The 27,855-nt window shown below is 40.2% G+C and overlaps 1 protein-coding gene across 14 annotated transcripts in view; it reads right to left on the bottom strand.

Moving 5' to 3' along the window:
• The window catches only part of PRLR (prolactin receptor), a 153,048-nt gene that overhangs the window by 83,792 nt on the left and 41,401 nt on the right, over positions 1–27,855 (bottom strand). For 9 of the 14 annotated variants that reach the window (XM_071802265.1, XM_071802269.1, XM_071802274.1 and 6 more), the window contains 2 exons: positions 25,007–25,091; positions 5,393–5,444 (listed from right to left, as the gene is read on the bottom strand). The gene's annotated coding sequence lies outside the window, so the exon portion shown is untranslated. Of the gene's footprint in view, positions 1–5,392; positions 5,943–6,510; positions 7,963–25,006; positions 25,092–27,855 lie in introns of those variants that run through there. The other 5 variants (XM_071802277.1, XM_071802278.1, XM_071802266.1 and 2 more) reach the window with 3 other exon arrangements.

The following is a 27,855-nucleotide window of genomic DNA, read 5'->3' as shown; positions in this document are numbered from 1 at the left end:
GGGAACATTATGTATGACATGTTCAATAGAAGTGGAAATATGACAATTTAAAGGTCCTATTAATATGGAATTATTTCATCCTGAGGCAAGAATGAATGTGCTAAGAGATCTGCCATGCTAAAAAGGTCTGATTACCTCAGGTTGTCAGGGGGTTGATAATGAGATCATAAAATTCCTCAAGAAGAGAAAAACAAATTATATCAGGCATAATAAGTATGCTGAATGACATATTTTCAGAAATCATCAACTGTAAAGCTAGAGGGCTCATAATGATAATTTAATCTATATACAAAGGCGATTGGACTCACCTAAGTGCAATCCTCGACAATGCAGATCTTTCAGAAAACTGTATTTTTGGCATTTATTCTAAATGTTCATTCTTTGTCATTTTTAATTCAGCTGCTTAGAATGAGGCAGGAAGAGAAAACAACAACAAATAAAGCAGAGTGCCCTTGGCGCTTCAATAAGACAAAAAAAATCTAGTGGTCTCTTAGAAACATAATATAATTTTCTAGCACCTTTTTAGTGCATTATGTCAGCCCACCCTAACCAGACTCCTCTGCTTGGTTGGTCATATGCTGCTGTAAGGTATGGGGGTGTATGTAGCACAGGAAAGGCCACCAGGCAGAGCCACAGCTGCACTTGGCAGTTACGTGATGCAGGGAAGGGAATAAAGTTTCCGGTGTTAAGGGGTAGTTCAGGTTCAAGCTTCCCCACAGAGTGTGCTGCGGAGTTCATCCAACAGCTCCAGAGCACCTCGCGGGCACCTCACACATTCTACACAGATACAACATACGGATAGGTGAGTGTACGTATTCCAAGAGGCTTCTAAATACTGTTCTGAAATGTCCACCTGTTGCAATTACTTCTGGACTACTTCCTCCCTCCCTCCCAACACCCATAACACAAGAAGCCTGGACCATGGAAACAAATACGTGCTTTGAGATTTTCACTTGTTTGTATCTTTGCAATTTTTTTTTTTAAACCTGCCAATTTTACAATTTCCAGTGAAATATGGAAAAATATGCATAATAAAGCAGTCTGCAAAAATAAATCTGCAGTCCTGAAGACGATTTCCTAAGTCTGGACCACCACAGATCTCAAGTTGAACTGTTCCATGGCAGTGAGCTGTGTTTGTGAATACTACCGAGACACAACTGATTGTTCTCTCTCTCAACTTGTCTCTCTTCTCCCTCTTTTCTATTCACTTAAATGTGTATCTTAAGAAATGCCCTTACAATACAGTTTGAGCTGAATGTTTGAATTTGATGGAAAAAGGGACATCTATTTCTAAGTAAAAGTTATCATATGCTTTCCCAGATTTAACCCCAAGATCCATCTTTCAGATGAATCATTGTACTAACAGCTAGACACCTCAGTCACGTAGTCAGAAATCGATACAAATTTCCTACTGGTTCGGTGTTTCCTAATTTCTCATTTTAAGAATTTTGATCCAAATTCTTCTGAATCTTCAACTTAAACATCCTACACAGTTTATTTTGAAATAGAGACTCAACAAAAATCTTTGTAAGGGCACTGGGTATCCTATAACTCAGAATACAAAACTTTTTTTTTGCTTCAAGAGAAAATTCCAAAAGAATACAGCACATATAGAAAACTTCAGTGCAGAATTCTACCAAGCATAGGCTTCTTCTGTGAATATGAAATTAATTGCTATACACTATAAATTGAATTGTCATTCCTTAACAGAACTTCCATTGATCAGCTGTGGAAAACTGCCATGAAATTTGACTCACTCCAAAGGACAGTAACAGTTTGTCATTCCTAAACCAAAAATAAGTAGGGTGTGATGTCCTGAGTAAGATGAAATGACTAGACCATTTTGGTGTTTATCAATATTCACACTTGAAAAAGTGGGAAAAACATTTTGATGGTGGATGCAACAGCTGCAAGTCTCATGAAGTCCTTGTACTTGCATGATTAGAAGGCATTCCCTGCTCAGACAAGCAACGATTTGAAAAGTAGTCACAAGATCCTCAGAATAAAGCTTGTACTAGTCCAGACCATACCAAAATTGATAGTAAATACTAGAAAAGGAAAAGCAGGGATTTAATTTACACCGTGAAAAATTTTTGGTTAGAATTTTTATCTAGACACAGAAGCTAAAGTGAGCTGAAACATTTAAATAACCTCTATCAGTTCTGATCAAGTCTTTCAGAAGAGAAAAAAAACCTAAACAATATTGTGAAACACTGAAATCAGCCATCACAGTTTTTTATGAAGAAAGCTTTTATATACTTTGACAGTTTCATAATTCATTTTATTTCTAAAAAAAGAAAAGAAAAAAAAGCTTTAACATGTAATGGTTTTCTTTAGACAGCATTAGCTGAATACTTTGTTCACCCTGAAGTTTTGTCTTTTCAATTTGCCAAAACACAATTGAGAAAACCAGATAATTTCAATTTCTTTAAAAGTAGTTTTCAGTATTGTTAATGAACAGAAAGATCACTTATATAAAAGTCCAATTAGAATGACTTATGGCTCTACTGGAAGTGATGATAAAGTTTTAGGTCTAAGAAGTGATTATAAAAGAAGTCCACTGGATATGAAAGTTTCTTAGCAAGTAAGTTTTGACAAGTGTTTTGTTATATAGAACAATTACTGACCAGTATCTACCAGAACTGTGACATACTGTTCTCTCAGAGTGAGGTCATGACCTCTGCAGTAAAGCCACACAATAAAAGAAGATGGGAAGGAGGAAGGACAAGAAAGTGAGAAACCTTCCTTCTATCATAATTCAGCTCATGGAAAAATCTGAATCCTTGACTTCACACAGTTTCATTAAATTGCTCCAAAGTGAGAACTTGGGGTGGGGTGAAGATTGCAGAATAGGTACAGCTACACCTGACCAACCAATAAAAAGATATTAAAATAATATGAGCTTGTTCTTTAAAAAAGGGTTAAGCTCAGCCTCAAATGAACTAAGTGTAGCCTAGCTTGCCCATGCAGCAGGAATAAGTACAGATTCATGTGACAGGAGATTTCTAACTCAGAGCTAGGCTGAGGAGAAAGGCGACAGACATCAGAGCTAAGTAAGAACGGAGCCCAAACCAGGGAATGAAGGCATCTGCCCGAAAGTGTAGGGGACTAGTCAGGAAGTGGTCAATGAGAAAGTCTTTTTAAGTGAAGTTATTAGTGCATCAGATTAGTTCAATTTATGAGCCCAACAAATAACTTATGGTACACGCTAAGCTGCTCTTTGCTGCTACCTTGTGAAGTCCTACAGCCTCTCTGAAAGGCAGCTGTACTGAAGGAATAAATGGGAACCAAAAGTGGCACTGAAGTTAAAGCCACAGAAAACTAAGGTTTTCATGGTGGAGTAGATATTTGAAAGAAGGGTATTGCATAGCAAGACTTTGGGAGAAAATCTAATCAAAATCCTACCTGAAGCGTAAAAAGTGTATTGATACGTAGGTATGTATATGCAGGTAAATAAATATATAGAAAACACATAAAAGTTCCTAAGTTTGAATGTCTGGAAGTACCAGAATATTAACTTCAAACGGGGCAAAGCCAAGAGGCAGAAGGAATGAAGTATTCCCATTGTTTTATGATTCTGTAGTTAACCTGTGTCTAATTTTGATGAAGAATACAAGCCTGGCAGAGTAGAAGTTTGGTCTGAAATCCTGATGCAGCTAAAGAAGTGGCTGAACTCCATTTGCTTCACTGCAGTAAAGAATATGTAGAAGCCGAACATCCACAATCTCTAAATGAAGGCCAGAGGTTTCAAAAGCCACTTCTGTTCCCAAGTATGCTGTTTCCTGATAGCACAGCTTCATTTACTACAGGCGTTAATTTTGCTGGAGCCACAAAAACTTGACACATTTAGAAATGATCTTTAGCTGGGCAACAATATGACAATCCAATGCGAATAGCTTAAAACCATATATAGCCCTTCTCAAAAAGAAAGATGAAACTTCAGAAACCTGAACTATCCTTCTGAGCTCAGTTCACTGGAAAACATTGCCCTGTAAAACCATCACATCTTTTACAGAAAAATTTACTCTGGAATATTTCCAGTTCAATTTTAACAACACAAAACACGTTAGGATTACTTATCAGTTTTTGCTCCTTGTTGCCTTTATACTGACAGCTTGTCTTTAGATTTTGTCTTTCTTCAAGATTTGCAAGCTCCATGCCAAATAAGGGCAGATGTTAATCCTTTTGTCAGACTTTAGCTAGGCTGTACTTCATCACAGAAGACCAATATGCACTTATGCCACAGACTAGGTATAGATACTTGGTGCCATGAGAAGTGCATTTGGGAAATGGCTGAATTCATTGCACAGACATTGAAGCACTACTTGTTGCTTAAACTTGTTCGCTGCCTGGGCAATCCATCTGCCTGCCCTGGGGAAGGGAGTGCCTGGTTCAGCTCAGTAACAGCAAGCCAGGTCTCAAAAGAAGAAAAGATTGATAGCTGCAGTATAGCATTTCTGCAGCAGAAAGCTTATGCTGATAATATGGACACTGAAACCACAGTCTTGCAGGCTGCTGCGCTCTCTAGAGGAAACTCATAGCAAGGTAAACTGTGTATTAATTTCCCTTTCCCTTTCGAGTCTCCTAATGAATCCCCAGCTGCTGCTGGAATAGTGAAATATTACAGAAGACGAGGGTACAATGTTTTAACAGAATGCAGGGAAAATTGGCTAAAAAGACGCTCCCAGGATTGTATCACACCATTTTCTTTACTCCTTGCCAGTCACCAGCTTTTATTTTCTTCCCCTTCTCTCTAGGATCTCTGTTTCCCTTCAGTCTTCGACTGCCAGTCTATGCCAATATCAAAAAATTCTGAAGACAACACACAACAGGATCAGGTAACTACTGAATGTATACGCAAACATAAGAGAGGGTAACGTAGGAAGAATAAAATAATAGCTAGGGAACATTAGGTAGTGGAAGATATGACAGCAGTTGTGCAAGCTCCAGGAGGTTTATTTCCTCAACCCGCATATTTTCATTAATGGATGACATAAACACTTAGTGAATATAAATGATATAAAGGGGTAATACGAGATCAGTACTACCAAGTGCATTAAAAATGCTTTAAAAAAATAAACACAACCCTGAATGCCATTAAAAAAAAAAACGTATGAAAGGAGTGGCATCTCTGTCTCTGGCTTATTTCAGTATTTTAAAAGAGATATCACTTGCTAACAAGTAAAAATATGTATTTTTTTTTCAGAATGTGAGCCATACCATATTTAGCATATCATACTAAGTTCAACTGACTTTACTTTTTTTTTCTTTTTAATAAATTTTTAATTTCTGCTAATAGAACTACAGTCTACTCTGTCCTTTATAAAGCAACACAGAACCCTTTATAGTCAGGTAAACATACAGTAGGAACAGGTTTAGCTGCGGTACTTACTTTTGCCTGGTAACGAAAAGTATGTTGACCCATGTCAATTCATGAATGCTTCCTGAACAAGGACAGGAAAATCCAGCATTTGAAAGAGTTTCACATACATTCAAAAAAAGAATCCAGAAAAGACAGGGGGGAAAAATAGACTCAAAAGCAGAAAGATAAACAAAGAAAAAGCCTGTTGGGTTTACAGCTCTGACTGCGAAGTATTCAGCCTGGCAGCTCTAAGAGAAATAAAACTCTGTGTACTTGTACATGCTCTCTCCATTAGAGGAGGAGTCAGTTTTGCAACACTTATGTTCCTTGCTTGAGGCAAAACAGTGATTTTCCTCAGTGCAAGCGATGTTTGAGTGAGACAGCTTTAAAGGTGAGAGGTGTGCTCTGGAGCACAGGAATGCATCAGTAGTAAATTAATATTTTTAAGCATCAGCTACATACTCCACAGGTTGTTGTTGCTCCTTCTAAATGCTTATTGCATAGGAGGTTTTTTTTTAAGGGAAAACTAATACAGCTTCAACATAAACTACATCTGTAATACTCTTTGTGCACCAGTAATCCATATTTTATATTCTAGAATAGCAAAAAAAGAATTTTTTTCCCCAGAGAATGAAAGGGGTTGATTTTACATCAAAAAGCTGACTAAACAGAATAAAAACGTGTGGTTTTTTGTTTGTTTGGTTTTTTTTTTCAAATTTTGTTAGCTTTTTCCTGTGATTTGAAGAGTTTCAGATTATCCCATAGGGCTTTGAATTTTACTGACATGCTCAGTTATTCACTAGTCATCCACCACTACTTAACTGAAAACACATTACATGTTCTTATTAATGCTTTCATTGAATCACATTTTTATCTTCTCTGTATTCATGCCAGTGAACTAAATAGAAAACAAAATGCATGCATGTTTACTGAAAAATCTTTTAAGCATGAAGATTGAGCAAGAATATTCTTTTTCATAACGAAGTGTGGATATTACGTTGACTAGAGTCTAGTCTCTCTAAGAAAGGTCAGAATTTTTCACATCTTGTGATCAAATGGACATTCTGCAGATTAATTCAAGCAATCGGTAATCATATGAAGAGTTTCTCAGAAAGACAGGAAAACATTTTCAAGTGAAGATCACTTACCTTATGATCTGTCCACACAGCGATTACGAAACTTCAGGTGTGTTTCTTCAGCATGGTTTGGGCTACGCTATCTGCCTGCTGCTGCTGGGAAAACAGTTTCACTCTGTACCTCCACTTGTGTTGCTCTCTTCCATCCACCACATGTGCTGTGTTATCTACTCGACTCCATGTTAGGACAGTTTAGGGAGCTAAACTCGTGGAAAACAATTCTTTCTTCCCCCCCCGCCCCATTGTAAATTTTCTGAACAGGTTCACTCTGAGGTCAAACAAATGCTGGCAATAGGAGAAGGGAACACATAGCTGGCAGTAAGACTCAGTTGATTGTATCATAAAACTATGCCCTACAGTTGATCACATGCTCACAGGGTTCAGCCAGCTCTGAGCAAATTCCACCAGTGACTCTCTGTGTTGAAAAGGATGAAACTGCTCCTACAAAATTGGCAACATGTGCTTGAAAAGATGTGATGACCTCAGAAATGAGAAAAGGAACATGAGGTAGAACCTAACAGGTGTTTCAACAGCCAGAAAACATGCAGCAGGCTGTGGCTGATTATTTTATTTCTGCATCTGCTTGCCTCTGCTAAACCAAGGAGCTCAAAATTGGAGGGGGAGAAAAGGAGGGGCAAGAAATAGATAAAATCCTGCCTAGGGAAGAGATTTTCAAAATCAAGGTGAATCAAGAAGTACTGTCCACACTATCACTATCTTAATTTTTATAAGAAGAGTGTGTAATGTTAAGGTCTGCATGTACAGTTTTCCCCCATCCAAAATAGGCTTTATGCCCCTGGAATCTGGTTGATGGGAAAAAGAGAACACACGCTAAATCTCTAATGATTTAGTGAAAGACAAGATGATGGATGAGATTTAAGAACTATCACTGAGAACTGTAACAAGGATAACTATAGACATTTGTACCTGTGCTCTCCAGTTTACAGCCAGCTGACGTAATGCAACCTTGGTAACTGTGGCAGCAGGCAGTGCAATGCGAGACAGTTCTTAAATAGTTCTCCAGGATTTTGAGTTAGTTTTTTAAGCGTTTAATGAGCACCGTGTGCCTGTGGCTACACTACTGGCAATAGTCAAGCCAGTCAGGCAAGTCTGTACAAGCACACTCAGCTTCTGGTGGAATACTGCCAAGAAAACACAACCCTGATCTTAGGAGCACTGAATTAAGGAGAGTGTTTTAAGGTAGTAGTAAGATCTCATATGCACAGAACACAGGTCACCCATGTTCAAGAAAAATTATTTCAAATTAGGAGAGGAGAAAAGAAAGGTCACCAAGATGAGGTAAAGGCTCTAAAGCCTATCTATTAAAAAATGACTGACAGAACTTGGCTGGTTTGATGTGGCAGAGTAAAGATTGATACAGAAAATGGAACAAGAACTTACATGTCCCTGTAGACGTAATGTATGTCTATAAATACAAAAGAGAGCAAGCACTGCAAAGCCCAGTAGCTGTTTAGGTTAAGAAACAATGCTGGAGCAAAGGTTAGAGCAGGCAGAAGTAGAATGCAAAATCAACCAGTAAACTAGAAGTATACTAACCTGGTACTTCTAGAATAGAGCCTGCAAAATCAACCAGTAAACTAGAAGTATACTAACCAGTATCAAAAGTATCAAAAATTGAGTATCAAAAATTGGAGCAGACTTTCAATAGCGTAAAAAAAAAGCACATAGGTACTTCTAGAATAGAGCCTGGCCAGTCTCTGAAAGGGATTATCAACTTGATTCATTCCATGTCGTCTAACTTTAGAAATCTGGTTTAGGTCAGGATCTTAAGCTGCCCATATATTCAGCAGAGAAATTTTCTTCTGTGGCTGATCTAGCAGCTCAGTAATTTGATTTCCAGAATCTGATTTACTTAGAAAAGTTTGTAGGCTTGGAGTCTGTTAAAATAAACTATTAAACTCCAAACAGCAGTCCTTAACATCAACAGATCATTTATGGAAAGGAAGGTTTAGTAAATTAAAAGAGCAAGCACCTAAATTTATTTTCAAGATAATGACATTTGTATCAGTATTACCTTACCAACCTCAGTGAAATTATTCTGCATTAGAGATCCATCAAAGATCTGACATTTAGGCAAAACAGAATTACACTGTAAAACAGTATCAAAATAGGAGGCACACGGGGTTGGGAGAAAGGCAGGAAATAAGATACAAGTTGGAGGAACCAGTCAGAAGAAGCCATAAGGTTTCAGGAGAGGGGTTTTCAGGTGAGAAAAATGCTAAAAGGAGCATGTCAGGCAGTGAGATTGGAAGGGCATACAAGAGGAGACTGGAATCTGTCTTTCTTTCTTTTTGCCACAGCGATTATCTACCAAGAACCTCCACCATTTATCAGAGAATCATAGGCAAGTTTAGGTTGGAAAAGACCTTTAAAACCATCATACCCCATCATAAACCTAACGCTACCACATCCACCACTAAACCATATCCCTAAGGACCACATCTATTTGTCTTCTAAACACCTCCAGGGATGGTGACTCCACCACTTCCCTGGGCAGCCTGTTCCAATGCTTAATAACTCATTTTTGTGAATAAACGTTTCCTGTTATCCAATCTAAACTTCCCTTGGTGCAATTTGAGGCCATTTCCTCTTTTGTTCTATTGCTTGTTTTTTGTGAAGAGACCAATCTTTCAGGTAGTTGTAGACAGTGATAAGGTCATTGCCCTTCTCTGAACTCTCTCCAGGACCTCAATGTCTTTTCTGTAGTGAGGGGCCCAAAACTGAACACAGGATTCGCGGTGCAGCCTCACCAGTGATGAGTACAGTGGCACGATCACTGACCTGGTCCTGCTGGCCACACTGTTCCTGCTACAAGCTGGGATGCTGTTGGCCTTCTTGGCCACCTGGGCACACTGCTGGCTCATGTTCAGTCACTGTCAATCAACACCCCCAGGTCCTTTCCCTCCAGGCAGCTTTACAGCCACTCTTCCCCAAGCCTGTAGCGCTGCCTGGGGTTGTTGTGACCCGGCACTTGGCCTTGTTAAACCTCATACAGCTGACCTCAGCCCATCGATCCAGCTGGTCCAGATCCCTCTGTAGAGCCTTCTTACCCTCCAGCAGATCAACACTCCCACCCAACTGTTGTCTACAGATGAAAGCAAACTGGGCAAGCCTTTGTTTTTAAGTGTAGAGGGAAGAACATGAGAAGTAAAACAGGAATAAGAATTCACAGAACTATAAAGAGAATGATATTCTGCTGCTGTTTTCCTTACCTTGACCTCCTCTGAAGAAGCAGCAGTGAAAACCCTCTGATGTGAGTCAGACAAAATGTACTTACATGACGTGTCATACAAAAGAAGACATGGTAAGTGCCATGGCCACTCACTCACATCACCCATGTGCCTTAAAAATTCTGCCCGTTTCCTCATCACACAGCAGATAAAGAAATACAGCAATGACCCCTAGAAGAAGGATGTCCTTAGCCCATGGTGGCCAGCATTTTGACAGAGCCATAGACCCTGCTATCTGAAAATGGTGTATGGTGGGCTGGCAGTTGAAGCTATGCCTTCTCATTTACCCAGAAGTACTCCAAGACCAGCAAGTCCAGGACATTTTGCATATACTCCATCTTATCAAAAATACAGCCCTTACCTGTTTCTGGAATAATGGTCATGGACAAAAAGCACTGATGCTTGTTTATTAAGATCTGTTCTTAACACAGACCACATTTCCAGCCATTACATTTACATTTGTGAGTGTCTGCCACATACCCTTTGCACCTCTCAAAAAAGCCCATAATCACTTTAATAGCCAGGGCCGTGCACCACTGTAACCATTCTCCAGACCTCCACAGCAGTCTGTACTTAGGCCACCTTATTCTTGCACTCCTGTTCTTGGGATGTGTGAGATGATTGCCATTTGCCTCAGTCTTTATCACCTTCAGACACACTGACAATCTTTTTATTAATACATAGTAGATGATCACACAATAAGATTTCAGTCAGTGTGACCTGTGCGCAAGGACCACACTGGCAAGCAGACACGGCTTCAGGAGCCAGGTATTCATGAGAGATCATGGAGGTGTGACTGATGGCAGCAAAGCAGCAGCTGACATGAACAAAGGAAGGGAGCACTGCCTGGTCCTGAGGGACGTGACACTTTTCTGATGTAAGACTGCCAGGTGGCTGCGGCAAGCAGGACTTCTGCCAGAAATTAAGCCACTTCTTATCTCTTGTGAAAGTTGTCCTTTAACTAGTCACAAAGTATCCCAGCTACCACACTTGCTCCTGCCAGCAGCCAGACCAACTACTTACCTGCGCTGGTGTAATAGAGAAAACTGGGCTCCTACTACGTGAGGTACAACTAACTAGTTGTAACTTTGCTGAAGAAAACTGAAAATCTTATCAGGCCTGAGTGAACTAATGAACAAAGTAATTAATCATGTCTTCTAGTTTTACAGAAGTTGTTTCCATATGTTTATTTTTGGTTTGAAATGATGAGCACACCTTTGATATTTACGTAACTATACAGACTACGTTATTTTATCACTGAGACCTGTTCTTCAGGAACAAACTTTGTTGCGTGATGCCTAATATACATACAAAATACTCTGATATATTTTTAAGAAAGACTGAACAATAAGTGTAACTTTATCTAATTCAGCCTTGTATCACTTGCCTCTGTAAATTCATATCCAGCTGTAAAAGGTTGGCATGTTCAGATGGGTTTATCTGTTGATACAAAAAAAAAAATTCTTGGATGGGATCGTTGTATAATGTGGCAGCTTCCTACCTCATTAAGTCATGCTTGATCACTTGACTAACTCCTAAAGAAATTAGTGAAATGTAATAAACCCATAGCTTTCATGGATGCCTTCACTGAGTATCTCACTCTCTTGCAGTTGGTACATAGTTTAATTATTATTATTATTATTATTATTATTATTAGAACTGGAACATGGTGGAAGGAATGAGGATTACATGTACTATCTGTATTTCAATTAATTATTTCTTACATTGCTGTGTCAAAAACCTTTCCCCTCCAATAAAATCATGCAGAGAAAGGGAAAAACAGTAAAGTCTATCTATTGTCTATAAACATGTTTTCTTCTCATGGGAACATTGATGAAATAAAGATGATGTTCATCATGACTGACTTTTTTTGGTTAAATTGTGTACCATAACAGCTTGGTTGATGTGAACTGCACATACACAAACACTGGGTTAACAACATAGGATCTCAGTGACAAACAACGATGCCATGAACACAAAGCAGCATTTACACAATAACATAGTCTCTCTCTACGAGTAGTAAGTGACAGACCAGCCAATCCTTTCAGAGTTTAACTGTTTTCATCTCTTTGATCCATTACTAAAGTTACACTATCACACAATGAGTAATTTCTTACTGGATGTATATTCTGTTACAAAAAGCCTACTTAAACCAAAACGCATTTCCACAAAACTCTACATCTAATTAACACAATATGTCGAACAGAATCTCATGTTCTCTGAAAAGACAAATAGAAAAAGGGGTGGTAATAAAAGCAGTCTTTCAAAGGACATGTCTCCTGGTTATTTACAACCTCTCTTAAATTGACTCAGTCTTCTAAAATATTCAAAGAAATGGTCTCATCCATTATTGTAGTGCATAATTTTAAAAGACACTAACAAATAATTAATTTCTAATTTACACGAATGCCATATGAGCATTAGTTGTAAAAATGTTATTACTTTTTTAGCCTCTCCAAAGACACAAGAATTAGAACACTGTCTTGAGTCATTTGTTCTCTAAAACAATCAGAAATTGTTGAAGTAGATGACATGTACGTGAAATCAATAAAGCACATAATATGTAAGAGTTAGAACTATGTAATGATGATGAGATTCCTCCTGATTCTGTAATCTGTTCAATTACAAACCTGGCCTAATGTACTTTTCCCTGCCATTCTACTGGTGGCTACCAGTGTAAGCCCTGTGGCCAAGAATGTTGCCTCCTGAGTGATGTCTAAATTCAACCCTGAATACAGCAGAATGGCTGCTCAAAGATCTTTTCTGAAAGGCACCTTAATGTATTTGTGTTTCTTGCTCCAGAACAATCTCATGTCTCTGCTTGAACTTCTGGGCCTGACAGCTGTGATATCCAACAAAGCTGAAATATCTTTTGCCTTTTTACATTCTCCCTTAAGAATTATTTCCAATAAGTGTATTAAATCCATTAGGAAATAGAAAATAATGCTTAATTTAAAAAAATATATTGCTATTCAAAATCATTAAGAATAATACTGTTGTATGTTGATGAGCAGTATTTCAGTGCCTATTGAGTATTCTTTATCTTAACAATAAAGCTGCTATATTTTGCCTCAGCTTGAATTGATGTGCTATAAAACAGAAATACATGTTTGCTTTACATTGTTCCATTTCCCAAGTAACATTTATTGGCCATGGTTGAGATGGGACAGTGAACCAGATGGACCTTTCATCCAAACCAGTATCACTGTTCTAACAGTATTGGAAGAGTTTAAATCAAGAAATTACAACAAAAGGAAGTATGATGCATCTTTTCCTCCCACACATGCACATTCTTAAACCTCTTCCATGCGGTGAGCCTGAAGGGAGAGGTCTCTGCCATCATTAACTATCTGATGTTTCAGCAACCAGTGAAAAAAAACAGCTGGATCCCAAATAGGAAATTTGGAAACATATCACCCCTGTCAAGGCTATCCAATTTTCCACTTAATTATGTTCAACCAAATTAAATTATTACTTAGAATGATCTGAGGAGACTGATCCACCTTTTGACCAGCATAATACTTTTTATTTAGAAGAAATCACATAAGGACCATCAGCATACTAAGAGCATTCTAGCTACTAAGTTTAATACTGACATAATGACAAATTATTAACCTTTACTGAGCTATCCTTTTCTCTCTCTCTTCCCCCCCTCCCATCCCATCTTTGTGGACTATGAGTGATGGCCATAGTTTAAATGAAAAAGAAAGAAGAAGGAAAGAGGGAGGGAGGGAGGAAGGGAGAGAAGGAGGGAGAGAAGAGAGAGGGAAAGAGAGAGAGAGAGGGAAAGAGAGAGAGAGAGGGAAAGAGAGAGAGAGAGGGAAAGAGAGAGAGAGAGGGAAAGAGAGAGAGAGAGGGAAAGAGAGAGAGAGAGGGAAGGGAAAGAGAGAGAGAAGGGAGGGAAAGGGAGGGAAAGAGAGGGAAAGAGAGAGAGAGAGGGAAAGAGAGAGAGGGAAAGAGAGAGAGAAGGGAGGGAAAGAGAGAGAGAAGGGAGGGAAAGGGAGGGAAAGGGAGGGAAAGGGAGGGAAAGGGAGGGAAAGGGAGGGAAAGGGAGGGAAAGGGAGGGAAAGGGAGGGAAAGGGAGGGAAAGGGAGGGAAAGGGAGGGAAAGGGAGAGAAAGGAAGGAAGGGCGGGAGGGAGGAAGGAAGGGCGGGAGGGAGGGAAAGGAAGGGCGGGAGGAAGGGAAAGGAAGGGCGGAAGGGAGGGAAAGGAAGGGCGGAAGGGAGGGAGGGAGGGAAAGGAAGGGTGGAAGGGAGGGCGGAAGGGCGGAAGGGAGGGCGGAAGGGCGGGCAAGGAAGGAAGGGCGGGCAAGGAAGGAAGGGCGGGCAAGGAAGGAAGGGAGGGAGGGAAAGGAAGGAAGGGAGGGAGGGAAAGGAAGGGAGGGAAAGGAAGGGAGGGAAAGGAAGGGAGGGAAAGGAAGGGAAAGGCAGGGAAAGGCAGGGAAAGGCAGGGAAAGGCAGGGAAAGGCAGGGAAAGGCAGGGAAAGGCAGGGAAAGGCAGGGAGGGAGGAAGGGAAAGGCAGGGAGGGAGGAAGGGAGGGAGGAAGGGAAAGGAAGGGAAAGGCAGGCAGGGAGGAAGGGGAAGGCAGGCAGGGAGGAAGGGGAAGGCAGGCAGGGAGGAAGGGGAAGGCAGGCAGGGAGGAAGGGGAAGGCAGGAAGGCAGGCAGGAAGGGAGGAAGGGAGGGAGGGGAAGGGAGGGAGGGAGGGAGGGAGGGAGGGAGGGAGGGAGGGAGGGAGGGAGGGAGGAAGGAAGGGAAAGGGAAGGAAAGGGAGGGAGGGAAAGGGAGGGAAAGGGAGGGAAAGGGAGGGAAAGGGAGGGAAAGGGAGGGAAAGGGAGGGAAAGGGAGGGAGGGAGGGAAAGGGAGGGAGGGAGGGAGGAAGGAAGGGAGGAAGGGAGGAAGGGAGGGAGGGAGGGAGGGAGGGAGGGAGGGAGGAAGGGAGGAAGGGAGGGAGGGAGGGAGGGAGGGAGGGAGGGAGGGAGGGAGGGAGGGAGGAAGGAAGGAAGGAAGGAAGGAAGGAAGGAAGGAAGGAAGGAAGGAAGGAAGGAAGGAAGGAAGGAAGGAAGGAAGGAAGGAAGGAAGGAAGGAAGGAAGGAAGGAAGGAAGGGAGGGAGGGAGGGAGGGAAAGGGAGGGAGGGAGGGAGGGGAAGGGAGGGAAAGGGAGGGAGGGAAAGAGGGAAAGGGAGGGAGGGAAAGAGGGAAAGGGAAGGAAGGAAGGGAAAGGAAGGGAAAGGGAGGGAAAGGGAGGGAAAGGGAGGGAAAGGGAGGGAAAGGGAGGGAAAGGGAGGGAAAGGGAGGGAAAGGGAGGGAAAGGGAGGGAGGGAAAGGGAGGGAGGGAAAGGGAGGGAAAGGGAGGGAAAGGGAGGGAAAGGGAGGGAAAGGGAGGGAAAGGGAGGGGGAGGGAGGGGGAGGGAGGGGGAGGGAGGGGGAGGGGGGAAGGGAGGGGGGAAGGGAGGGGGGAAGGGAGGGGGGAAGGGAGGGGGGAAGGGAGGGGGGAAGGGAGGGGGGAAGGGAGGAGGGAAGGGAGGAGGGAAGGGAGGAGGGAAGGGAGGAGGGAAGGGAGGAGGGAAGGGAGGAGGGAAGGAAGGAGGGAAGGAAGGAGGGAAGGAAGGAGGGAAGGAGGGAGGGAAGGAGGGAGGGAAAGGGAGGGAAAGGGAGGGAAAGGGAGGGAAAGGGAGGGAAAGGGAGGGAAAGGGAGGGAAAGGGAGGGAAAGGGAGGGAAAGGGAGGGAAAGGGAGGGAGGGAGGGAAGGAAGGAAGGAAGGAAGGAAGGAAGGAAGGAAGGAAGGAAGGAAGGAAGGAAGGAAGGAAGGAAGGAAGGAAGGAAGGAAGGAAGGAAGGAAGGAAGGAAGGAAGGGAGGGAAAGGGAGGGAAAGGGAGGGAAAGGGAGGGAAAGGGAGGGAAAGGGAGGGAAAGGGAGGGAAAGGGAGGGAAAGGGAGGGAGGAAGGGAGGAAGGGAGGAAGGGAGGAAGGGAGGAAGGGAGGGAGGGAAAGGGAGGGAGGGAAAGGGAGGGAGGGAAAGGGAGGGAGGGAGGGGGGAAGGAAGGAGGGAAGGAAGGAGGGAAGGAAGGAGGGAAGGAAGGAGGGAAAGGGAAGGAAGGAGGGAAAGGGAAGGAAGGAAGGAAGGAAGGAAGGAAGGAAGGAAGGAAGGAAGGAAGGAAGGAAGGAAGGAAGGAAGGAAGGAAGGAAGGAAGGAAGGAAGGAAGGAAGGAAGGAAGGAAGGGAGGGAGGGAGGGAGGGAGGGAGGGAGGGAAAGGGAGGGAAAGGGAGGGAAAGGGAGGGAAAGGGAGGGAAAGGGAGGGAAAGGGAGGGAAAGGGAGGGAAAGGGAGGGAAAGGGAGGGAGGGAGGGAAGGAAGGAGGGAAGGAAGGAGGGAAGGAAGGAGGGAAGGAAGGAGGGAAGGAAGGAGGGAAGGAAGGAGGGAAGGAAGGAGGGAAGGAAGGAGGGAAGGAAGGAGGGAAGGAAGGAAGGAAGGAAGGAAGGAAGGAAGGAAGGAAGGAAGGAAGGAAGGAAGGAAGGAAGGAAGGAAGGAAGGAAGGAAGGAAGGAAGGAAGGAAGGAAGGAAGGAAGGAAGGAAGGAAGGAAGGAAGGAAGGAAGGAAGGAAGGAAGGAAGACAAAACCAGCCACACAGTAGAAAACTAACAATGAAAATGGCTGTGACAATTTTTTACAAACCACAGACTGAAAAGAAAGAATTAACACATGGAACTTGTACAATGATATGACCTGAAGAGACAGATTCTGGAAGAAAGAGTAACTTCACATGATTTGCTCAAATTATTTGTGAGACACAACAGACTAATTAGAAAAACTTCCATGGAAAGAAAAATAAAAAATAAAGCATGTGGCAAAAACAAAGAGTATAATGTACACTCAGTGCAGTCTGACAAATAGAACTTGGATATGAATTATGTTTGTTTTCTTGGTACTTGAGTTTTAATATCCCAGTAAGACTGCCTATCTGCAGGGAGAGCAGCTGGTTTTTATATTTTATTGTTTTCTTTAATCTAAAATAAGAATTTTTATTGAATGTACATGCCTTGCACTTTGTGCATAACAATAAATAGATTTTTCAACAGAAGTACATACTTGAAAAACCTCCATAAATACTTGCAAAATTCTGGGCAAAATTATTAAAAATACAAAGCCTTGTAAGATTATTTATGAATCACTTTCACTTAGAAGCAAACAGAAAAAATAATGCTAATTTTGTCTGCTCATGTTGTTTCTCACGGAAGTATTCTCAGGAAATAGTAAGGAACTACCGCCACAAAATTACAGAAAATGTAGTGCACAGAAAATAAAGTGTAAAGGTAGCAAAAGCAATTTCTTCAAATCAAATTATTGCTATACTCCTCTAAGGCCAAACAGGCTCTGCACAATTTAGGCACCCATTTGAGACACTGCTTCTCTAACAAATAAAATCTAAAATCAAACTCTGACCTTAGGAGCGGAATGATAGAGGATAACTCCCTAATTTCTCATGAGTCAGTGGAGAGAGGTGCCATTGAGAATTGCAAAGAAAGAGATTTGAACAGTCCCTCTAGCTAAACCAATCCAGTGTTCAGCCACTCTTTCTTAGTTTTTTTCCTAATGTCCCATCCAGATCTCCCTTGTTGCAACTTCTGATCACTGCCTGCTGCCTCTCAATGCTTTTTAGAAGATTATGGACTTTTAAGCAGTTGAAGAATATAACCAGATCCTCCATTAACCTCTTCCTCTTCAGGCCAAACAAATCCTTTTCCATCAGCCTCTCCTTGTGCGTCATACACTCCAATCCACTCACTGTCCTAGGGGCCCTCTGCTCCAGTTTGTTGACATTTCTCTTGTACTGGGGAACACAGCAGCACAGATGCAGTTATTAATACCTTCCCCCTGAAACAGTACAATGTGCGGTTGCCTGTTTTACAGTATGAGCACACTGTGTTCTCATATTCAACCCGTCACCCATTATAAATCCCAGGTCCTTTTCAACAGGGTTGCTACCCTGCCTGCTGGTTTGCAGCCTGTACTGATGCATGAGGTTACTCCATCTTAGATGCAGAACTACACAAGCCTTCTTTCAGCCCACTCCTCAGGTTTATTAAGTATCCTCTGGGTTGAAACTCTGCCACTGGGTCCTCTCAGTCTCAGCTCCCCCTCTGATTTACTACCTTTTGTAAATTTGCTAATGCTGATGTGTCACCATCCAGGTCACTGATTGAAGTATTTATGTTAGACCACCACTGGATGGTCAAGAAGTAAAACTAGCTCTGGAAATAGAGGTAAGAATGCTGCACAGTCTGCTAATGCCACCTGAGCTATCGATACTAGATGTTCCCAATAAAATAAAAAGTAATCTCTGCAGAACAAACACATCTAAACATAGTTGGGTGTGCACAGCTACGTGCTAAGGGAACTTGTGGTGCAGAGGGTAAGCACCTACACATTAGGATGACAAAGAGTAGATGGCCACACTCCCTGTCAGGATCTACATGAGCTTCAGGAGCTATTGTCCTAGTTTAGGCAAGAATCCAGCTGACAGTATTCCATTCAATGGGTATAAGGAGCTACAAAAATAATTCCCAGGTGCTCAGAGAAAGTGGCAGCATATAAAGCCAAGTCAGATGACCTGAAGAGGGTTTAGGTGCTCAATACCTGATAGAATTTGCATACAAACATGGAATTTCTATGGTAATAGTTCAAAGCAGTATCTTATTATTATGCAGAATGTTTAGGTTTCTAGAACTGTTAGTTTACTGTTACAAAAAAAGATTTTTTTTTTTTTTTTTGTAATGTCTCTTTTCCTGAGAATGTTTCTTGTTTCTTTTTCTTTTTATGGCTTCTTACTTCAGGATGGTAAAGCTAACAGCCTAATAGCCTGATCTCAGTTACAACAGGTCTGTTGCATAGAAAGAGATTTTCTTTGTATGTATGTGAAAATGGCCAAGAAAAACAAATTATAATTATGTAGGGTCACGCTCTTGTTTTCAAATATAGTTTGGCATCTCAAGTTTCACTCTTCAGTGCCTGTCTATGGTAGGTTATGTTGCTTTTCCAGTTTTACATAATCTTTCATTATTATGCAATCAGAAGCTTTCTTACAAAATAAGCAAGATTCCTTGCAAAAAGCTTGTCTGCTGCAGAAGGTGGTTTAGTTGTAGAGAATTAAAATACTAGTTTCTTAGCAAAACCCTTCGTTGTTATTAGTTTGCTGACATACACAGATAATTAAATGGAGAAAAATACATGAATGCACTTTTGTGATAGGTTTGCTCTGGTGCTACAAACCAGAGCTTTACATTCACAGTCTCACAGTATTTTTGAAAGACTGCAACACGTTCTGTTTTCAGCACCCTTTACAATAGATGTGCAGTATTTGGCATATGCACACCAACCTAGTAGAAGAGATGACTAACTGAAGTTATTCATGTATGAAATGGCTGCCTTCTCCTGTTACCCATATATACAAGAGACAGGAAATGCCTTTGAAATACAAGATGCAAGGCATAGGCCAAATCACCTTGTGACAGGAAATGAGGAGCTACCAAGCTTTTGGAGAATGCCCAGTTTGTTTCTTGCTTTCTAAAGCAAAAAGTCAACCTATGGAATGGGGTAAAGTTTTTTCATTTTAAACAATTAAGCACAGAGCAAAGCTGATATTCTAAGGTCCCTTTAAGCCACTCTTCAGTTCTAACGTATCATCAAGTATACCAAAGTAATTTATAAATAATATTTCTCTAACCTGTTGTCAAAGACATCTAGTAACAGAGGTTATGCATTTCCAGGCAATGTTGAAGACCGTTTTTCCCACTGTTCCTAAAAATGCTTGCCTTCTGCTATGACATTAAGGCACCTGATGCAGACAATTACAGTTGCAATTTTTTATTTTAAATTATTCCACACAATACTTACGTAGATAGTCTACATATCTATCTATCTATAATCTACAAAAGTAGTTACATGTCTATGTCGATTTGTAAATCTGCCTTTACAAGTGTAATATGTAAATGAAGAGCACTCTGCAGAAAATGTGCATTTTTAACTATATAGAACTGCACTCATTCATTGTGGATTAAATATATGAATTTATTCTCTGGAGTCATCTATTTTAAATGCCTCATAGAAGTAATGATTTGGAAAATATCCTTATTATGAGTTCATTTTCCTGCTAATATACTAGACGGTAGTACCTCTCAAGCAAAGCACTACTTTGAGATATTTTTAAAATGTACGAAGACACACAGATTTTTCACTAGCTCCTTTTCTCTTTTCTGTACATGTTTTTAAAAATACAATTATTTTTTCTAACAGGAATGTAAAATGTCTATGTGAGATTCTCACAGAAGATGTATTTTTTCCCATAAATTCATAAATTCTGCTTTTTTTTTTTCTTTCCCATTTCCCGGACAGGCTGTCTACAGTGACTATTTAATATATTGTTTTGCAGTCAATCATCTTGAATCATTTAGAAGGTTCCATGTAGAACCTTTGTTCTACATAGATTCTGCTCAAACTACTTAATTTTCATTATGATAAAAATATTTATTTGCAAAACACATCAGATCATACTAACTGGAAAATACTTAAAAAACCAAACCCCCCAGAACAAGAATAGTTCTTTTCCTCAGGATGTAGGTTTCACATTTTGAACTTCTTTGACACATACTAGCTGAGAATTATTTTATACTTCTAATGCATACCATCCTGTTTAAAAAAAAAAAAAAAGCCAACTTTTAAAAACAGGATCTATATTAACAGAAATATTACGGTGAAATAACAGCACCTTTTTGGACAATGAAACAGAGAAAATTAAGACCTTCTTGCTTCAATCAGTATTAAGTAGCTTACAGCTTCTGCATACCAATACAGCCATCCTTGAACAAAAAAACTCCAAACATGCCCTGGATAGAATTTCGCGTGAAACAATCTGAATACTGAATAAACACGGAGAAAAAAAATAGATCTTGTAAAAAAAAAAAAAAAGGATAAGGAGTACTGAAATTCAGAGAAACACTAGAAAATATGTTGCAAAAATGAAGACATATAATACCCCTGCTCTTTTGCATACAGTCTAAGGTAATAAAAAATGTTCAGAATATTGCAAGTGGAACTTACTGCATTTCTGTGGACAACAGCACTTTTTGCTGCATTTTAATATAATGCAGATTTCCCTAATTTTTTTTCTTTAAGTCAAGACATTTCACATAGTTTACAATAAATTTTAAGGTATAGTTTTACTGTATAATAAAAGGCTTGGGACTTGAGTAATGGAGTATCTATAAGTCTGGGCTGGATACCAGGAAGACCACAGAGTCTCAAAGCTGGCTACTGGCGAGGCTAGAAGGTTCAAACCAGGTCATGGAGAAACCAGTGAGACGGTAAGTTTGAACCAGATTAGTGAAGAGACCCATTTGTACGTGTGTGTCAGTGAGTGAGGCAATTGGGAGACCAGAGGATCCAGCAGAAGCTGGTTACTGACCTGCTACACCACTTACACATGCAGAAGTCCATGGGGCCAGATGGGATCCACCCAACGGTACCAAAGAAGCTGGCAGAGATGCTCACCAAGCCACTTTCAATTATTTATCAGCAGTCCTGGCTGACCGGCGAGGTTCCAGTTGACTGCAGGTTAGCAAATGCGAGAACTGTCCGCAAGAATGACTGGAAGGAGGATCTGGAAAATTACAGGCCTGTCAGTCTGACCTTGGTGCCAGGGAAGGTCATGGAGGAGATCATCCTGAGTGCCACCATGCAGTATATATAAGACAACCAAGCTATCAGGCCCAGTTGGCATGGGTTTCTGAAAGGCAGGTCCTGCTTAACCCATTTGATCTCCTTCTATAATGAGGTGACTCACTTAGTGGATGAGGGAGAGGCTGTGGATGCTGTGTACCTAGACTTCAGTAAAGCTTTGACACTGTTTCCCACAGCATTCTCTTGGAGAAACTGGCAGATCGTGGTCTGGGTGGGTGTACTCTTCGCTGGATAAAGAACTGGCTGGATGGCTGGACCCAAATAGTTGTGGTGAATGGGGTCAAATCCAGTTGGCAGCTGGTCACGAGTGGTGTTCCCCAGGGCTCAGTATTTGGGCCAGTTCTGATTAATCTCTTATCAATGATCTGGATTAAGAGATCAAGTGCACCCTTAGTAAGTTTGCAGATGACACCAAGTTGGGTGGGAGTGTTGATCTGCTGGAGGTTAGGAAGGCCATACAGAGGGATCTGCACCAGCTAGATCGATGGGCTGAGGCCAGTTGTATGAGGTTTAACAAAGCCAAATCCCAGGTCCTGCACCTGGGTCACAACAACCTCAGGCAGCGCTACAGGCTCGGGAAAGAGTGCCTGGAATGCTGCCTGGTGGAAAAGGACCTGCGGGTGTTGGTCCACAGCAGTCGAACATGATCCAGCAGGGTGCTCAAGTGGCCAAAGAGGCCAACAGCATCCTGGTTTATACCAGAACTAATGCGGCCAGCAGGACCAGGGGAGTGATCATCCCCCTGTATTCTGCACTTGGTGAGGTCTGGAGCACAAGTCTGAAGAGGAGCAGCTGAGGGAACTGCAGCTGTTCATCCTGGAGAAAAGAGGCTTAGAGGACACCTTATTGGTGTCTACAACTACCTAAAAGGGGGTTGTTCACAGAAACGGGTGTCAGGCATTGGAACAGGCTGCCCAGGGAAGTCATTGAGTCACCATCCCTGGAGGTGTTTAAAAGATGCATAGATGTGGTGCTCAGGGACATGGCTTAGAGGTGGACTTGGCAGTGTTAATGACTGGACTGTTTGGACTTGATGACTCTAAAGGTCTTGTCCAACTAAATGATTCTAGGATGCTATTATTCTACTGTATATGCAGTGTATATCCCATACTTGACTAGTGCATTATACTGAGTCATACAACTGTACAGTATCTTTCCATAAAAGTATTAGAGAAAACACTTCTAAGGAAAACTAGGTTTTAAGACATGAAACTTCAAGCTGTAAAAGAAAGCTTCTAAGATAAGGTATATAGCTGTATGTAACTGAGAACCCTTTCTTAAAAGGTTTAGCAGGGAAATGAAATTACAAAGATGTACTGTTCTTTAAATGGATGAGCAGCAAAAGTTCTCATTTTTGTAAAGAAAAACAGTTTTAAGTTATTTCAAATAAGATGTTGGTAATCCACTTGGGCAGATGGCCTTTTTTAGTTAATCCAAGTGAAGACAACAGTGTAGAACCAAAGTGCAGAAGAGGAACATTATTAAAGCAAAGTAGTTTTCTTTCATAGTCAGAGTGCCAAGCAGAGGTCACGTTTACAATATGAGATGCTAACCATCACATGTCCAGCTGACCTAGAAAGTGGATGGACCACACACGAGCAAAAAGTGGTGTAGTGACAGTACTGTGACACTGAGTTTGAGCTGATCGGATCCACTTCTCTGCCTTCAAGTACTGAAAAACAGAAAGGTTTTATGCCAGTACTGCTGTTGAATTTGGAACTTTACCCTAAGAATCACTGCCAAATAGCATCAGAAACAGCCCTAAACCAGCATCTGCTCTACCTTCAATGCCAAAATGCTTTCTTATTCCTGAAGGATATTCTTCTAACCTTGTCTTAAGGATTCAGTGAAGGATTTCCACAATTTTCCAAGAAATCTACAAATCTTAATAAAAAAATCTGACTTCTCCATAACCTCTTTGAAACTCTTACTTAAAAGTCTTCCTAATCTCTCACCTAAATCACCTGTTCTGTGATTTGGAACTATGATTGTTTGCTCTGTGCACTACAGAAAAAAGAGAACAGATTAACCTGTTCCTTTTTGCAGCAGCTTTTAAGTATTTGAAAATTGTTATAATATCCCTCTTCTCTCATCTTCCTATCTTCTCAAGATCAAAGATTTAAACTTTTTCCCCTGTCATAGATTTCTCTCATTTTCTGAAAAAGCTTGCTGTTTTGTCCCAGATTCTCTGAAATTATTTTACTACTTCTTGAAGCAAAACACTCCAAAAATGAATGACGTATTTCAATTTAGTCATTACCATTACTGAAGAGTAGAAGGCAAAATACACATCTTATGAACTGTACTCCTCTTTGCATCCAACAGATAACTTGCCTGTATCTCACAAATTATAGCTTTTCCTAGCAAACCAGGAAGCAGCCATGTCTAACTCAGATAAAACATGTTTGTCTGCAAAGAACAGCTGAAACATATGGCAAAACAAAGTCTTTCTTTTGCAAACAAAGCATTATTTCAATGTGCAAATAAATTCTATATTTGGATACTTCAAGTGAAACACACCAAACTGTATTCAACAGGCAGCTTGTGCTGTGCTATATTCTACAGTTCCTTTAATTTTTGCCAAATCAGTATTTAGTTGTTCCCCATCCTATTGCCATATGGTTGTTTTTTCCTACCTGAATTCATAAGTTTCCATCCTTTTTTGTTAAATTATCTCTTGTTTTTTAATAATATTATTTCATATATTATTGCATATAGAATTCCATTTGCAACAGATCTTTAATGCTGAACCATACATAACTATCTCCGGTTTGTTTTTCTGAATTGTTTTAACTCTAACAGAAATTAATCTTGACCATGTTTCCCTGCTAGCTTATGAGAACGGCATGTGATACAGCACTGAAAGATTTATTAAAATCAAAATACCTAACATTCACAGTTTCTCTATCTACAAGGCCTGCTGTCCTCTCAGAGAAAGAAATCAAACTGGTTTGACATCATTTGTTCATGACAAACCTGTTCAGTTACTCATGTCCTTGTTCCCCTCATTACATTTATAGGTAAATATTTTGATTACATTGTTATACTTCTCTCCTTCAGAATTAAACAGATACCATTAGGTCTCCCTTTTGGTATTAACAGCATTCAGCAGCTCATTGAGACAGACTTCTTTAATGAATGCTAATTAAAATCTTTGGCCTTTTTACTTGTTTACAGAACGTACAATTAGCCTACTATGAACTGATATAGCAGAGAATCAGTAGGATAATTAATACATATTAATATGAAATAGTGTAGCTTCTTTGTGAAGGATAAAGAGGGGTAAAAAGGTGGTGTTTGACATTGGAAACAATGCAATCATCATTTGGAGGAAATAATATGAAGCTTAAGTTGAAGGAGCATTTTTTGAAAACAAGAATTGTACACATGAACAACAGTGAAACAGGTGCACATTAGTTTGGAATGCATCAACCTATATAAACACACTGTTTGAAGAGACAGAAAGGAAGGCAGCCTCAGCATGCAAGAACTCATGAATTCTCTTCAGTCAAAATCCAACTTACGGAAAGCTTCCAGAAGCTTGTGATAGAACATTCTCATGCCCTGAAGCTCACTGTAATGGAAAGCTGTGAGACAGAGGCTGCAGTCCTGGATGAAAGAAAAATACATTCAAATTAAAATTGTATAAAAAGAAATTGTATAAATGCAAAAGAACAAGGAAGGTACAGATCACAGACAACTCAAGAAGTCTACGTTGTAATAAAACCAGCAGGTCTGAGTAATGCAGCAAAATCTGAATGGTTTAAAAATGTTTTTAGTAGAAAAGAAACATACAACCACATTATATATGTATAATGAAGTACACAGTTGTATGAGAATTTCCCTAAATAATAAATAATTTCAAAAACATAAGCAAGAAACAGCTAGAATTAAACAAAACAAAACAAAACAAAACATGAAAAGGAAAGTAATTTGATCTATATCTCTCAGTTAACCTCTCAATTAATGGTACGCTGCCTGCTTGCAGCATTAACTCTTCAGCGCAGAGATCTCTGTCTCTGCATGTCTAAAAAATTCATAAACGACATCAGTAAACATGTTTTTAAAGTGGTTGTTGATGTTGTGATGGAATCTTTACAGCTCTTGAACTGGAAAAACTGCTATTTTTAAAGTTATAGTTATTTTCCATTACAGATCTGCCAAAATGACTGGCCTAGAATAGAATTTTTTTACAGAAATATCCCCTGTAATCTGATAGGTATCTATCCTTCACTAAATACTGACTGGTATTAGCTACTACATTGCTTAATATTCATGTTGTTAATGTACAACTCTTCTAAAATAAGTGCTGCCAAAATTCAGAGGTCTTATTTTGTTTCCCCGGCAAGATTCTGCAGAGACTGTGATATGGTGCTCAACTACTGAGATGATGATGAAAACAAAACATTTCACAATATATTTGCTAATATATCAGAATGCATCATGGGTAGGTCAAATCATTTGCACCCATTGAAAAAAAGTTTGTGTTGTATTTTTTTCTATATGCACTAGTAAAAGTAGTTAACCTGATCCATGTTGAAGGCTGCAAATGGAATATATGAATTTCTTTTTTCCTCAGAACCTCAAGTTAGTGTAGAATTCAACAGAGATGACAATAGCACTCAAAAAGTGCACTTTGGTGTGATTTAAAACCACATCATGTATTACTCAGGTGCTGATAAAATTACATTGAATTTTACATTCTGAAACTACTACATGTTAGCTGCAATGACTACGTCCAGGGTTGTAAATCCAGGATCATGTGAACCTAGGAACATTCCTGAATATTGGAATGTGATTGCCTATACTGTTAAATTTTTGGAATGGTCCCTGACACAGATTTGGCGTAAGTCATGTATTAGCCTCTCAAAGAACTGCAGATTTGAATACAAATCTGGTGCTTGCACAAGGGTCTAATCCTAGTAGGCGGTCTGCATGCAACTACAGTGTTTTGGAGGGCAAGGCAATTTAAAAGTAGGGACATAGAGTATTTCATGTCAGTTGGCCTCCAAGGCAATATTCCTGGGCATATTTAATTTACTGAAAAAGATGTAGCCATAGTGACTGCCTGGCAGAAAGGAATGCTGAAACTTTTTAATATGCATAGGAAGCCTACTGATTTGTACTTAAAATATACATAAAAAAGAATAAGCAAGTATTTTACTTTCATAAGTATATCTTATGACTAGCAAGCTCTAAGTGGTGTTCTATATGACATCAAAGCTGCATGTGCTAATAAAGTAAGACAATCTATAAGACATGATACTTTACTGCCTGTTAGTTTACATATTTTGGCAGTGTAAACTTCCTAGCTGTCCAAATGGTTAGTTGCTAAAACGGAGGTAAACAATTAAGAGGGCAGCAAAGGAAAGTGTGTGAAATTGAAGTGTCAGTGTTTGGTTTTGATTTCTTCCCCCTGTATGCTCAAGCAAAGTCTCTTTAATTCTAAAGCTGCAGAGGTGGGGGGTGGAGAGGAAGGGACTATTCCTTAAGCTTAATGTTCATTACTGCTATTTGCTGTATTTTCTGTGTACTAAAGGAATGGGATTAAGGGAATATCCTCAGAGTATAAAGTACTCTACTATGATTGAGCTAATAATCTGATTACAGAATGAGCTGCGCACTGCTCAAGACACACAGTGAATACGGTATGAATATAAACATGCATATACATGCATACCATAGTAAAAAAAAACCTGTGTCACAGTACTTCTGATATCATTTATTGACAGCTTAATCCATTACTACTATATTCTTAATACCCTTTAAAAATTCTTTGGGTCTGAAAAACATATCACACTGTACACTGGATAAAGAAAAACAAGACCCTGAGTAATCCCATCTAATTATAGTCATGCAACACAGACATATCCATTCTAAGCATAAACTTTGCGACAGTGAAGTGGTCAAAATGCCTTCCTCAACTTCCTTTAAAAATGTTTCAAGCATCAAAACAATGTTCTTGGAGAGACTCAATATTTACAGTTACATAAGGAAAATCTGACAAATTTCTCTTAGAAGAAAACAACACTTTCATGAATAGCCTACTTACTAATTATGCACCCCATTTAGGGTATTAAATAAAGTAACAGCAGGAAAGGCTGTGGCAAATGCTAGATGTATATGTAAAAGTGTTGGTCAGCCTATTAACAGCTTCAGTGTTGATGTAAACTGGTATCTGGGCTTCTTTGCCTACTTCATTGTGTCTCCAAGAGCTGAATTTTATGATATTTTGTGAAGGGAAAAAGATTTGGAATTGTATTTTATTTTGGCTCTTTATGATTTATTGAGGAAATCAGAAGTTCTTTTCTTCCAGCTTAATGTTAAAGGTGTAATTATAGGTAGTCTCAAATGACACCTGGAACTGATGACA

This window comes from Patagioenas fasciata, chromosome Z (genome assembly GCF_037038585.1).
Source record: "Patagioenas fasciata isolate bPatFas1 chromosome Z, bPatFas1.hap1, whole genome shotgun sequence".
Classification (NCBI taxonomy): Eukaryota; Metazoa; Chordata; class Aves; order Columbiformes; family Columbidae; genus Patagioenas; species Patagioenas fasciata.
The sequence above is the reverse complement of the archived record's forward strand: the minus strand, read 5'-3'. Positions and strand labels throughout refer to the sequence as shown.